Source organism: Mustela nivalis (assembly GCF_964662115.1).
Source record: "Mustela nivalis genome assembly, chromosome: 1".
In the NCBI taxonomy this organism is placed as follows: Eukaryota; Metazoa; Chordata; class Mammalia; order Carnivora; family Mustelidae; genus Mustela; species Mustela nivalis.
Genome location: NC_139020.1, coordinates 171494634 through 171509989, shown reverse-complemented (window position 1 = coordinate 171509989; position 15356 = coordinate 171494634). Strand labels below are relative to the sequence as shown.

At 38.3% G+C, this 15356-nt stretch overlaps 1 long non-coding RNA gene across 2 annotated transcripts in view; it reads right to left on the bottom strand.

Annotated features, from left to right (window-relative positions):
- The window catches only part of LOC309853449, a 391799-nt gene that overhangs the window by 157536 nt on the left and 218907 nt on the right, over positions 1-15356 (bottom strand). For both annotated transcript variants that reach the window (XR_014305692.1, XR_014305693.1), the window contains exon 2: positions 11491-11596. This is a non-coding gene — a long non-coding RNA (uncharacterized lncRNA). The remainder of the gene's footprint in view (positions 1-11490; positions 11597-15356) is intronic.

Here is a 15356-nt window from a genome sequence, read left to right as displayed (position 1 = left end):
CAAGACAGTATGGTACCAGCATAAAAACAGACACATAGATCAATGGGACAGAATAGAGAGCCCAGAAATAGACCCTCAACTCTATGGCCAACTAATCTTCAACAAATCAGGAAAGAATATACAATGGAAAAAAGACATTCTCTTCAATAAAGGGTCCTGGGAAAATTGGACAGCTGCATGCATAAGAATGAGACACACCATTCTCTTACATCATACATAAAGATAAATGTAAAATGGATGAAATACCTCAATGTAAGACAGGAATCCATCAAAATCCAAGAGGATAACATAAGTTGTAACCTTTTCAACATTGGCCACAGTGACCTCTTTCAAGATATATCTTTAAATGCAAGGGAAGCAAGGGCAAAAATGAATTTGGGGGACTTCATAAATATAAAAAACTTTGGCAAAGCAAAGGAAATAGTCAACAAAACTAAGAGGCAACCCATGGAATGAGAGAAGATATTTACAAATGACATCATAAATAAAGGGCTGGTATCCAAGATCTATAAAGAATTTCTGAAAGTCAACACCCAAAAAGTAAATAATCCATTCGATAAATGGGCAGAAAACATGAACAGACACTTCTGCAAATAAGACATACAAATAGCCAAAAGACACATGAAAAAATGTTCAACATCACTAGCCATCAGGGAAATAAATATAAATCAAAACCACAATGAGCTACCACCTTACACCAGTTAGAATGACCAAAATTAACAAGACTGAAAGCTGTTATCTTCAATTATTTTTTATCCAGCCTAGATCTTGCTTCTGAACTTGAAGTTGGTCACTTTATAACTCTACATAAATATTTAATTCATAAAAACTAAGTTCAAGACTTGCCCCCAGAAGTTGATCCTTCCATTCCATGTCTTTTGGTCCCAGACCAAAGGACATGCATTCATCTCTGATTCTTTCATACTCACTTCACCCCTCAGCAGATTCTATAAGATCTACCTTCAAAATATGACTCAAATTCAACCACTCTTTTCTTTCTCAGCATGACTGTCCTTGTATCACTTTTCAAGTTACCATGATTTCTCAACTTATTGTAATGTCCTCCAAACTGGTGGCCCCTTTCCCTCCCTTTCCCCTTATTGACTAATCCATAAAATTTTGCTCCTTTCAAAATATCAAATATGCCACTTTTCTGATTATGGCTTTGTAACTCATACACAGTGAAATCTAAGTGCCTTACTATCTATCACCTATCATGTCCCACATTATCTGTGTCCTTTCATTTGCTTGTCCCTGTACCTGGGGATCTCTATTGCTTGATTTTGCCTTCTTTTAGGTTTTTCTCAAATGTTACCTTATTAAACATGCCTTCTCTCACCACCCTTTATAAAATATTACCTCCCAACCCCCCATCTCCCACGGACATTTTTATAGTGCTTATTATTACCTGATATCTAACTTTTTCATGATTTTTTAAGTTCTGTCTCCACCATTAAAATATAAGATCCCTAGAACAGGGCCTTGATCTGCTTAGTTTCTTGTTATGGCCTCAGCACTTAGAACAAAGTCTGGAATGCAGCTGACTGTTCAATATAGACCATTTTGTTAATTCGGTTAATTTTCAATTTGTTAACTGAATTAACAAAATGGCCATGTTTATTAATGATTGGAAACAAATTCACCTTGCTTGAGAAGAGACATAATAGAGGGAGCCTTGGAGTTAGATTGCTTTAGAATTGGATGCAGGTTCCTGCACTTACTAGTTCTGAGGCCTGGGGTAAGTGAATTAACCTCTCAGAGCTTTCATCTCCTCATCTATAAAACATAAATTATTTTAAGCATTGAATGATGGGAGAAAAGTCAGGAATTTAGAGAAGGGATTCAGACTGGAGACTGAAATTTGGAAAGTCATACATGTACAGATGGTGTAAAAAGCCAGGAACGTGGATAAGTTTACTCACCGAAGGGGGTAAATGGACAAAAGATCAAAATACAGCTCTAGGATCCTCCAAATATTGAGATATTGTGGGGGAAAGGATAAACAGCAGAAGAGAACATGAAGGAAGAATCAGAAAGGAAGGAAAAGAGCTAGAAAGAGTTGTCACTCAGAAGACAATAGGAATGATTCACTGTACCAATTCTACTGATAGCTTATGATGAGGTCTATATTAAGTACATGATAAAAATTAGTTAGTACAATATGTTCTTGTATTAGTTTACTATATTAGTTTACCATAGATACCATAACAAAATACCAAGAATGGGTGGCTTACACAACAGAAATGTATTTTCTCATCCTTCTGATCTACGTCCAGAATGAAGGTTTTGAAAGGCATGGTTTATCCCGAGCCTTCTCTCTGAGGTTTGCAGATGGCCACTTAATTGCTGTTACCTTACATGGCCTTTTCTCTGTGTCTGCACCCCTGTCTGAAGGGTGTGTCTCCAAATGTAGTCACATTGAGGACTGGAGCTTCAAAACATAAATTTTGGGGAATACACTGCAGCCTATAACAATGCCTATTTCTTATAAGGATGCATGTGTGGGTTTATTTGCTTGTGTGAGTATGAGTGTATGAAATGGAAGCATTAATAAATACAAATAATGGTTATTTCTGGGTATGGAGTTTTGGAGTTTAAGTGGTTTTATTTCCTAATTTAACTTTCCTGGAATTTCTAAATTTTCTGCAATAAACACGTATGATTTTTATAATCAGAAAAAAATTTTTAAAAGTATTACAAAAATTAGCACAATGGTGATTTTGGAGTAGGAAAAATGATGGTATTGGCCAGAGAGATATTCAAAGGCAGTATGAATGGAGATGTGCCTGGCCACCATGGAAAGGCTGTGTGTAATTATAAGAAAACATCGAAATTCCTCTTGATCTCTTAAAGTCCATGAAAATATTATCTACATATGTAAAGAAAATATAAGTAAATGTGGAATATTATAGTTGTAATACATCTGCATCACTTTGTTTTGGATACAAAGACTGCATTACTGATTTGCTCCCAAAGTGTATTTCTGAAATACTATGTGTGGGGAATGTTAATAAGTATTGAAGGTACAAAGGTTTCAGTGTTCATTGAGGTTGATTAAACTCTAGGTTACCTGATTTTTTCACTTCAAAATGCTATTATGCAAAATTCTTTTCAGAATTCTATTATGCAAATAAAATAGGGTAAAATATATACTATTTTAAAATGTATTTGACCATAGAATCTTCATTCTTTTTAGTATACTGTTTGAGTAGTTATTTTCTTTGGGGGAGGGACACACATTGACAAATACTGCTATATACAAATGACTGAAAAGCTTCCTAATTTTAAAATATGTTACAAAGATATAGTGTAGTACTGGCATTGGCATAAAGACAAACATATATGCCAATGGAACAAAATGACACCACATCTGAAACTAATGATGTTTTATATATTAACTAATTGAATTTAGATTAAAAAAAAATGTAGGGGGAGGAGTCAAGATGGCGGAGAAGTAGCAGGCTGAGACTACTTCAGCTAGCCGGAGATCAGCTAGATAGCTTATCTAAAGATTGCAAACACCTGAAAATCCATCGGCAGATCGAAGAGAAGAAGAACAGCAATTCTGGAAACAGATAAACAACAACTTTCTGAAAGGTAGGACCGGCGGAGAAGTGAATCCAAAGCGACAGGAAGATAGACCCCAGGGGGAGGGGCCGGTTCCCGGCAAGCGGCAGAGCAACGGCGCACAAAATCAGGACTTTTAAAAGTCTGTTCCAATGAGGGACATTGTTCCAGAGGCTAAACCGGGGCGAAGCCCACGCGGGGTCAGTGTGGCCTCAGGTCCCGCAGGGTCACAGAAGGAGCGGGGGTGTCTGAGTGTCACAGAGCTTGCGGGTATTGGAACGGGAAAGCCGGCTACAGAGACAGAGCCGACAGTGAGCTCACAGCTCGGTGTTACCTTGAACCGGTCGCAGGCTCGATGAGCTCGGAGCGCGGCCGGAGGTCAGGCAGATGGGAGTAACTGGCACTGTTCTCTGAGGGCGCACTGAGGAGTGGGGCCCTGGGCTCTCGGCTCCTCCGGGCCAGAGACCAGGAGGCCGCCATTTGTATTCCCGTCCTCCGGAACTCTACGGAAAGTGCTCAGGGAACAAAAGCTCCTGAAAGCAAACCCCAGCGGATTACTCACCCCGGCCCCTGCTAAGGGTGGTGCAATTCTGCCTGGGGCAAAGACACTTGAGAATCACTACAACAAGTCCCTCCCCCAGAAATCAACAAGAAATCCAGCCAAGACCAAGCTCACCTACCAAGGAGTGCGGTTTCAATACCAAGGAGAGCAGCAGAATTCCAGAGGAGGAGAAAGCAAAGCATGGAACTCATGGCTTTTTCCCTGTGATTTTTTTTTAGTCTTGCAGTTAATTTAATTTTTTTCTTTTTCATTTTTTGTTTCTTTTTCTCGCCTTCTGGTAAATTTTTTTTTAACTTTTACCTTTTTCTTTTTTAACGTTTTTTAACCAGTTTACCTAATATATATATTTTTTCTTTTTTATATTTTTCTTATTTCTTTTTTTTAAAATTCTTTTCTTTTTTTTTTTCGTTTTTCTTTTTTTTCTTTCTTCCTTTTTGAACCTCTTTTTATCCCCTTTCTCCCCCCTCACAATTTGGGATCTCTTCTAATTTGGTTAAAGCATATTTTCCTGGGGTTGTTGCCACCCTTTTAGTATTTTACTTGCTCCTTCATATACTCTTATCTGGACAAAATGACAAGAAGGAAAAATTCAACACACAAAAAAAGAACAAGAGGCAGTACCGAAGGCTAGGGATCTAATCAATACGGACATGTCAGAGCTAGAGTTCAGAATGACAATTCTCAAGGTTCTAGCCGGGCTCGAAAAAGGCATGGAAGATATTAGAGAAACCCTCTCGAGAGATATAAAAGCCCTTTCTGGAGAAATAAAAGAACTAAAATCTAACCAAGTTGAAATCAAAAAAGCTATTAATGAGGTACAATCAAAAATGGAGGCTCTCACTGCTAGGATAAATGAGGCAGAAGAAAGAATTAGATATAGAAGACCAAATGACAGAGAATAAAGAAGCTGAGCAAAAGAGGGACAAACAGCTACTGGACCACGAGGGGAGAATTCGAGAGATAAGTGACACCATAAGATGAAACAACATTAGAATAATTGGGATTCCAGAAGAAGAAGAAAGAGAGAGGGGAGCAGAAGGTATACTGGAGAGAATTATTGGGGAGAATTTCCCCAATATGGCAAAGGGAACGAGCATCAAAATTCAGGAGGTTCAGAGAATGCCCCTCAAAATCAATAAGAATAGGCCCACACCCCATCACCGAATAGTAAAATTTACAAGTCTCAGTGACAAAGAGAAAATCCTGAAAGCAGCCCGGGAAAAGAAGTCTGTAACATACAATAATAAAAATATTAGAATGGCAGCTGACTTATCCACAGAGACCTGGCAGGCCAGAAAGAGCTGGCATGATATTTTCAGAGCACTAAACGAGAAAAACATGCAGCCACGAATACTATATCCAGTTAGGCTATCATTGAAAATAGAAGGAAAGATTAAAAGCTTCCAGGACAAACAAAAACTGAAAGAATTTGCAAACACCAAACCAGCTCTACTGGAAATATTGAAAGGGGTCCTCTAAGCAAAGAGAGAGCCTACAAGTGGTAGATCAGAAAGGAACAGAGACCATATACAGTAACAGTCACCTTACAGGCAATACAATGGCACTAAATTCATATCTCTCAATAGTTACCCTGAATGTTAATGGGCTAAATGCCCCTGTCAAAAGACACAGGGTATCAGAATGGATAAAAACCAAAACCCATCTATATGTTGCCTCCAAGAAACTCATTTTAAGCCTGAAGACACCTCCAGATTTAAAGTGAGTGGGTGGAAAAGAATTTACCATGCTAATGGACATCAGAAGAAAGCAGGAGTGGCAATCCTTATATCAGATCAATTAGATTTTAAGCCAAAGACTATAATAAGAGATGAGGAAGGACACTATATCATACTCAAAGGGTCTGTACAACAAGAAGATCTAACAATTTTAAATATCTATGTCCCCAACGTGGGAGCAGCCAACTATATAAACCAATTAATAACAAAATCAAAGAAACACATCAACAATAATACAATAATAGTAGGGGACTTTAACACTCCCCTCACTGAAATGGACAGATCATCCAAGCAAAAGATCAGCAAGGAAATAAAGGCCTTAAACGACACACTGGACCAGATGGACATCACAGATATATTCAGAACATTTCATCCCAAAGCAACAGAATACACATTCTTCTCTAGTGCACATGGAACATTCTCCAGAATAGATCACATCCTCGGTCCTAAATCAGGACTCAACGGTATCAAAAGATTGGGATCATTCCCTGCATATTTTCAGACCACAGTGCTCTAAAGCTAGAACTCAACCACAAAAGGAAGTTTGAAAAGAACCCAAATACATGGAGACTAAACAGCATCCTTCTAAAGAATGAATGGGTCATCGGGAAATTAAAGAAGAATTGAAAAAAATCATGGAAACAAATGATAATGAAAATACAATGGTTTAAAATCTGTGGGACACAACAAAGGCAGTCCTGAGAGGAAAATATATAGCGGTTCAAGTCTTTCTCAAGAAACAAGAAAGGTCTCAGGTACATAACCTAACCCTACACCTAAAGGAGCTGGAGAAAGAACAAAAAAGAAACCCTAATCCCAGCAGGAGAAGAGAAATCATAAAGATCAGAGTGAAATCAATGAAATAGAAACCAAAAAAACAATAGAACAAATTAATGAAACTAGGAGCTTGTTTTCTTTTGAAAGAATTAATAAAATTGATAAACCCCTGGCCCGACTTATCAAAAAGAAAAGAGAAAGGACCCAAATAAATAAAATCATGAACGAAAGAGGAGAGATCACAACTAACACCAAAGAAATACAAACTATTATAAGAACATACTATGAGCAACTCTACGCCAATAAATTTGACAATTGGAAGAAATGGATGCATTCCTAGAAACATATAAACTACCACAACTGAACCAGGAAGAAATAGAAAGCCTGAACAGACCCATAACCAGCAAGGAGATTGAAACAGTCATTAAAAATCTCCAAACAAACAAAAGCCCAGGGCCAGATGGCTTCCTGGGGGAATTCTACCAAACATTTAAAGAAGAACTAATTCCTATTCTCCTGAAACTGTTCCAAAAAAATAGAAATGGAAGGAAAACTGCCAAACTCATTTTATGAGGCCAGCATCACCTTGATCCCAAAACCAGACAAGGATCCCATCAAAAAAGAGAGCTATAGACCAATATCCTTGATGAACACAGATGCGAAAATACTCAACAAAATATTAGCCAATAGGATTCAATAGTACATTAAAAGGATTATTCACCACGACCAAGTGGGATTTATTCTAGGGCTGCAAGGTTGGTTCAACATCTGCAAATCAGTCAATGTGATACAAGACATCAATAAAAGAAAGAACAAGAACCATATGATACTCTCAATAGATGCTGAAAAAGCGTTTGACAAAGTAGAGCATCCCTTCCTGATCAAAACTCTTCAAAGTGTAGGGATAGAAGGCACATACCTCAATATCATCAAAGCCATCTATGAAAAACCCACCGCAAATATCATTCTCAATGGAGAAAAACTGAAAGCTTTTCCGCTAAGGTCAGGAACACGGCAGGGATGTCCATTATTACCACTATTCAACATAGTACTAGAGGTCCTAGCCTCAGCAATCAGACAACAAAAGGAAATTAAAGGCATCCAAATCGGCAAAGAAGAAGTCAAATGATCACTCTTCGCAGATGATATGATACTATATGTGGAAAACCCAAAAGACTCCACTCCAAAACTGCTAGAACTTATACAGGAATTCAGTAGTGTCAGGATATAAAAACAATGCACAGAAATCAGTTGCATTTCTCTACACCAACAGCAAGACAGAAGAAAGAGAAATTAAGGAGTCAGTCCCATTTACAATTGCACCCAAAACCATAAGATACCTAGGAATAAACCTAACCAAAGACGTACAGAATCTATACTCAGAAAACTATAAAGTACTCATGAAAGAAATTGAGGAAGACACAAAGAAATGGAAAAATGTTCCATGCTCCTGGATTGGAAGAATAAATATTGTGAAAATGTCTATGCTACCTAAAGCAATCTACACATTTAATGCAATTCCTATCAAAGTACCATCCATATTTTTCAAAGAAATGGAACAAATAATTCTAAAATTTATATGGAACCAGAAAAGACCTCGAATAGCCAAAGGGATATTAAAAAAGAAAGCCAACATTGGTGGCATCACAATTCCGGACTTCAAGCTCTATTACAAAGCTGTCATCATCAAGACAGCATGGTACTGGCACAAAAACAGACACCTAGATCAATGGAACAGAATAGAGAGCCCAGAAATAGACCCTCAACTCTACAGTCAACTAATCTTCCACAAAGCAGGAAGGAATGTCCAATGGAAAAACGACAGCCTCTTCAATAAATGGTGCTGGGAAAATTGGACAGCCACATGCAGAAAAATGAAATTGGACCATTTCCTTACACCACACACAAAAATAGACTCAAAATGGATGAAGGACCTCAATGTGTGAAAGGAATCCATCAAAATCCTTGAGGAGAACACAGGCAGCAACCTCTTCGACCTCTGCCGCAGCCACATCTTCCTAGGAACAACGCCAAAGGCAAGGGAAGCAAGGGCAAAAATGAACTATTGGGATTTCATCAAGATCAAAAGCTTTTGCACAGCAAAGGAAACAGTTAACAAAACCAAAAGACAACTGACAGAATGGGAGAAGATATTTGCAAACGACATATCAGATAAAGGACTAGTGTCCAGAATCTATAAAGAACTTAGCAAACTCAACACCCAAAGAACAAATAATCCAATCAAGAAATGGGCAGAGGAGATGAACAGACATTTCTGCAAAGAAGACATCCAGATGGTCAACAGACACATGAAAAAGTGCTCCTTATCACTCGGCATCAGGGAAATACAAATCAAAACCACAATGAGATATCACCTCACACCAGTCAGAATGGCTAAAATCAAAAGTCAGGAAATGACAGATGCTGGCGAGGATGAGGAGAAAGGGGAACCCTCCTACACTGTTGGTGGGAATGCAAGCTGGTGCAGCCACTCTGGAAAACAGCATGGAGGTTCCTCAAAATGTTGAAAATAGAACTGCCCTATGACCCAGCAATTGCACTATTGGGTATTTACCCTAAAGATACAAACGTAGTGATCCAAAGGGGCACATGCACCCGAATGTTTATAGCAGCAATGTCCACAATAGCCAAACTATGGAAAGAACCTAGATGTCCATCAACAGATGAATGGATCAAGAAGATGTGGTATATATACACAATGGAATACTATGCAGCCATCAAAAGAAATGAAATCTTGCCATTTGCGACAACATGGATGGAACTAGAGCATATCATGCTTAGCGAAATAAGTCAAGCAGAGAAAGACAACTATCATATGATCTCCCTGATATGAGGAAGTGGTGATGCTACATGGGGGCTTAAGTGGGTAGGAGAAGAATCAATGAAACAAGATGGGATTGGGAGGGAGATAAATCATAAGTGACTCTTAATCTCACAAAACAAACTGAGGGTTGCTGGGGGGAGGGGGTTTGGGAGAAGGGGGTGGGATTATGGACATTGGGGAGTGTATGTGCTTTGGTGAGTGCTGTGAAGTGTGTAAACCTGGTGATTCACAGACCTGTACCCCTGGGGATAAAAATATATGTTTATAAAAAATAAAAAATTAAAAAAAAATGTAGACCCCAGAAAGGAACCAATGCATATTGTACAAGAACACCAAAAACACACAACGGAGAAAGGAGAGTCACTTCAATAAAAGGAGTTGGAAAACTGAGTATCCGCATGTAAAATGATTAAACGGGACTCCTATCTTACACAATAACAAAAATCAATTCAAAATGGGTTAAAAACAAATGTAAGAATTGAAACTATAAATGTCCTATGAGAAAAACAGAGGAAAACTTGGCCTTGGCAAGACCTTGATTCAAGACCTTGGTCTTGGCAATGGCTTCTGAATATAACACTTAAACCACAGGAAACAAAAGCAAAAATACACAATGTATACACAATGATGTAGTTGAAACTAAAAAGGTGATGCACAGCAAGGAAAAACAATCAACAGAGTGACCTTGATTTTTTTTAAAACAAGTGATTCTATCCTGGCTGAGCCTGTTCTACGAATTGGACCCTCTCTAGCTCCAATAAAAATGAGTTAGCAATCTCACAGGGATGAGTCTGGGCATCTCTACTGAAAACAAACCCAGAAATCTCTCTGCAGGTCATTGTGATGCAGGTCCATGTTGGGGACTAATAGCTTAGACCTTTGAGCAGTATTAAAATGGGAATATCCCCAGAATAAACAGGACAGGTCCCATTTCAAGACTGTGCTAGGAGTAATGGCCGTATCATTAAGCAAGAAAGACCCAGAAAGCAGGTTTTGATCCAAGGATGGCTGGAAATAAGTTGAAGGCATTCAGAGTCTAAATGACTAGAAAAATGAAGATGGCTTAGGAACAATGGAATTTGAATCCTATCTCTGCCATTGCTATATAACCATGGTCACATGACTTAATCTCTGTTTCCTCCCTCCTTATTTGTGGGATGGAGAGATAGTAAAGAATGCCTACTTCCTAAGAATGCTAGGGAAATGGAATAAATGAAATTATGAGTGGCAAGGACATGATTTTGCCTTAACTATATTCCTGAAAATTTGGAAGAAATGTTAACAGTGTCTTTTATGACAAGCATAAAATACAACCCAAGCATACATACAACTAGTTATCTCACCAAGAGGCAGCAGCTGGGCTTGCCAGTTCCATAATGACACAACCATGAAATATTAAAATTGTCTATGGTTGGAAATTGCTAGGAGTGACACAAAGAGAAAGCATCCTGTTCTCAAGCTGAGAGTGAATAAAAGTGGAATTTGAGGCAGCGACTAGTAGTATTAAATAGCAAGTAATTCCCGCTTTTTAAGTACCAGAAATTATACTGTGGCAGTACATGTCCCTGCAGGAGATGAAGAAATAGTGACAAAGCAGGGGCTTTCAATCACACAACCACAATGACTGGATGTTTTGAAGGAAGACACCTCATCTCTGGTTTTTTCAAGGATATCAGCATTTTTGGTTATTAATGTTCACTATTTCCTGGGAGTTAAATTTTTGTTGATAAAGCATCCATTAATTTATTTTTTGACTAGGAGGGATTTGGCCCAAGAGCTAGTCTCTCAGGTGTATTGGCATTGCTTTTGCTCCCAAATAGGGAGTCAGAAGCAGCCTCAGGGCCATTTATGCAAAAGTAGAGCATGTTTCTTTCTCTGCATTTCTTTCTGGGTAGAGTTGAGTGTGGCAGAGCTGGCTTGTAAAGTCAGAAGAATGGGCCACCAGAGATGGCAGTATAGAGACTATTAAATAGAGTTCATTTCCCTGGTTTTGATGCACTCACCTCATCTGTATGTTACAGCACCCAGCTGTTTCTCCACTTAATCATTATTCTGCCGTTTCTTTAGCTGCCAACGCTCTCCCCTTCCTTAACCATGTGCTGCCATAAACTTCAGAAGCCGCCATTGCAGGAGTGAGCCAGATCGGGGAGAACAAATATACAGATAAACAAATGGGATAAAAGTAGATTAACTTTTGTTTAACAACTTCTACATTATCTTTCCATCACTAGCTACTAATCAGACCCCTTAAATAAATCCTGCCCTTCTGCCAGTTAAGATTTGAATGTGACTTGAATCTTCATGGGTAAACCTTTTGGGACTGGCCAAATACCCATTGTAATTATAATCTTTGATTTGTTCCCTGGTGGGAACTACTTTAACCTCAGTCCTCACCCTTTCAAATTCATGATTCTGGAAGCTTTAGTGAATTGTGGGAAAGAGTCATTTTACATAATTAAGATGCTTTCTAGTTGTACGGTTTTGCCATTTGGAAGCTTTTCAAACCTTATCCTGAAGGAGGAAGTAGATGACCAACTGAGATGATGACTCCAGATGAATGTGACTGAGCCACCCAGCTACAGGGATGGGGCTGTTCCCTGGTGTCTCATGTCTGAGAGTCTGAGAGATGGCAGTTTCCATGTCTAAGTCTTTGTTTGTCTGTGTTTTTTCCCCATCTGATAAAACAACATTGTTTTCATTGGGGAAACAATCTTTTCCCAGTCTTAGTTCATTTGGCTTGTGCAGCGCTGGTATTAACCCATGGGATGGGTTGGGTGTACAGCCTAAGCTTAGCCTATCAGAACATTCACCCACAGTCCAGTTAGTCATTGAGAGATGGGCATGTGAGCCAAGGCAGGCCAATGACATTCAGTTCTGGGACTTGTCCCTGGAACCACTGGGGTAAAAATACTGTTTCCACCGTTTCAACTTAGTTGATAAAATACAAGCTTCAAATTGCTGGTGGCTATCTTGTTTTTTGGAGAATAAAGACAACAGAGAAGAAAAAGATGCCAAAATATGGGGAGGTGGGTGAAATGAGAATGAGAGCCGGAAGAACAAGGCGCCATTTGATCTCCTGTATACAGCGTTGCCTGAAGATACAGTGACCTTTGATTTTTCAAATACATGAATCAATAATTCTTCATTTTTGCATAAATGAATTGGAGTTGGATTTTCAGTTGCTTTAACTAAAAGATTCCTGATTCCAAAGCCCAAGGTGAAGATAGAGAACATGTTGAAATTATTCTTGGCTTTCTCTTCCTTCCTTTTATAGTGTCACTTCAGATAAATCACTTAATCTCTTTGCCTTAGCTTTTTGTTTTTTATCAACAGGACATAATAGATGCAAAATATTTGGACTATTTTTAGCACTTATTGTGTTCAATAAGTGATAGCTTTTTTACTACCGCTGCCACTTATAAATGAGTAACAGCAGTACTAATGGTAATAGGCACCTTCTCCTCCCCATACAACTGTCAGCCTTGACAGGAGCATCCTATTTTGACAATGTGACTTTGAGACTATCAGTTGCCTCAAAAAAGCCCAAGGATATGATTATTTTTTCCCAATTGCATGAAGAAATAGACACCCTAATTTTCTGGAGACCATACAGAATAGTTCACATCACATGAATACACACATACACAGATACACGCGCACACACACACAGACATCTTTTTTTCCTAACCGTAGCAGGGGAAATCCTCATGGAGGCTAGAATCTAACTGTATATTTCTAAAGGCATTACAAAAACATAACATATTAAACTTGCAAAACTCCCCTTCTTAAAGATCATTCTTTGGGGGATCAAATTTACATGCATGAATATTACAGTGATAAAGTACCACAAGAATACCTTATTTCACATCTTGGTTGGAAAGGTTATTTGAGATTCATATCTAAAATAGAACATTACCTGTGGGCTACCACTTAGGATTCAGCTATCAGTAAATACACCAATTTATTAAGAAAAACATAAAATGCTAGAATAATGCTTGAAACATAAAATATGCTTAACAAATGTCATTTCTTCTCTTCTCACCCATCCATCAAACCATCCAGCCATCCATCCATTCATCCTGCATTCGGAGCCTAAATGTGTCAGTACAAGTAAAAGTATTGTTTTTTTCAAACCTCCAATTACCAAACAGTAAGTTGACTAAATATTTCCACTTTACTAGTTGTATAAAAGAGAATTAGGTTTAGGGGCACCTGGGTGGCTCAGTGGGTTAAAGCGGCTCAGGCCATTTTCCCAGGGGCCTGGAATCGAGCCCCAATTGTGCTCTCTGCTCAGTGGGGAGCCTGCTTCCTTCTCTCTCTCTCTGCCTGCCTCTCTGCCTACTTGTGATCTGTCTGTCAAGTAAATAAATAAATAAAAATCTTAAAAAAAAAGAGAGAATTAGGTTTATGTTGTACTTAGTAAGATCCTATGTTAATATACTATCATTAGTTGTGCAATTTTGTGTATATCATAAGGGATTTTAAGATGCACTGCCATATGACAACCACAACAGTGTATGATAGATAAGAAAACAACCAAGCAGTCACTGTTGAATCAGCAGACCTATTCCTGCAAGATGACATCTTATATTCTAGTCTTGATAGCTAATGGAATGAGAAACCGAAACCACCCCTGTGGTAGTTTATGTGCAATGGAGACCTTTTCTATTTGGAATGCTTTCAGAATTTCAAAATCAGTTTGTGCATGGTTCAGAAAGAAGAAACTAAAGACGTGAAAAGGTCTGTGATCAGAATCTGTTTCTACTAATGTGAAAAAAGACATTCACTGTTTGAAGCAGAATTGAAGGCTCTCTTGATGTGCAAAAGTAGCTTCAAATGTATCCAACACAATACTTGATTTTTCCCTTGAAAGAATAGGAAAGAATACTTCTATCGCAACTTCTCTGTAGCAACAAAGTTTTCTAACTTTTCTTCTTCTTTCCTCCTTACCTTTTAAAACAAATTTTCTAAAAGAATGCTCATAGCACAAAATGACTAAGTGCTTTCAAGAAGGAACATCATGTTTTTATTCATATAAAATCTAAGGTGAAATTGAGAAGCTGGTGGTCCATCTAGTCTTCCTCTTATTCCAAAGGTGTGGTAGAGGGAGCAGGAATTCTAGACACACAGAGACCTGGGTCCAAATCCTGATTTTGCCTTTGAATGTCTACAAAGTTGGGCAAGAACTCGTTACATAAATTTTCTGAACCTCCATTTCTTTACTTACAAAACGAGAAAATTAGATCTAACTCAAAGAGCTTTAAGAGAACTAAGGAAATGCGTATAAGCAAAGAACTTCACCTTCTCCCTGACAGCATCACTTGTGTCTTAGTCGACAGTTGCCTACCCAGCCCTCCCATTCACCTGACCTAGAACCCTATATTCTCATGTTATTTTTAAACGTTTTTTTCATGATGCCCATGAAATAACCTGTTATACCTAAATATTTCTCTATCTTTTCCTAAATCAAAAAAATCTAAAAAATCAAAATATTCACCTGCAGCATATTTCATTTTTAAGCTGAAAATGGGTGGTAGAAGAGTCTGAAAGAAGTGCAGAATAGTATTTTGAAATGAACAAAAGACTTAGTTACCACACCCCGGAGAGTGACTTAGACAACTGAACGACTTTGGATAAAGCAGGAGACTCATACTAAGCCTAAGCCTCATTTGCAAAATGGCAGTAATTTTCCCTAACTCATAGGGTGCTGTTTAACTCACATGCCATTCTGTGCAGGAAAGGACTATATGACAAATGCCATGTCATATCAATATGGGAAATTATCGTCAGCTAGTAGTTATTTACTTTTTAGTTACACTAGTGTCTTTGCTGGGTAAAGGGTGAAAAGTAAACAGTAGTTCAAAATATC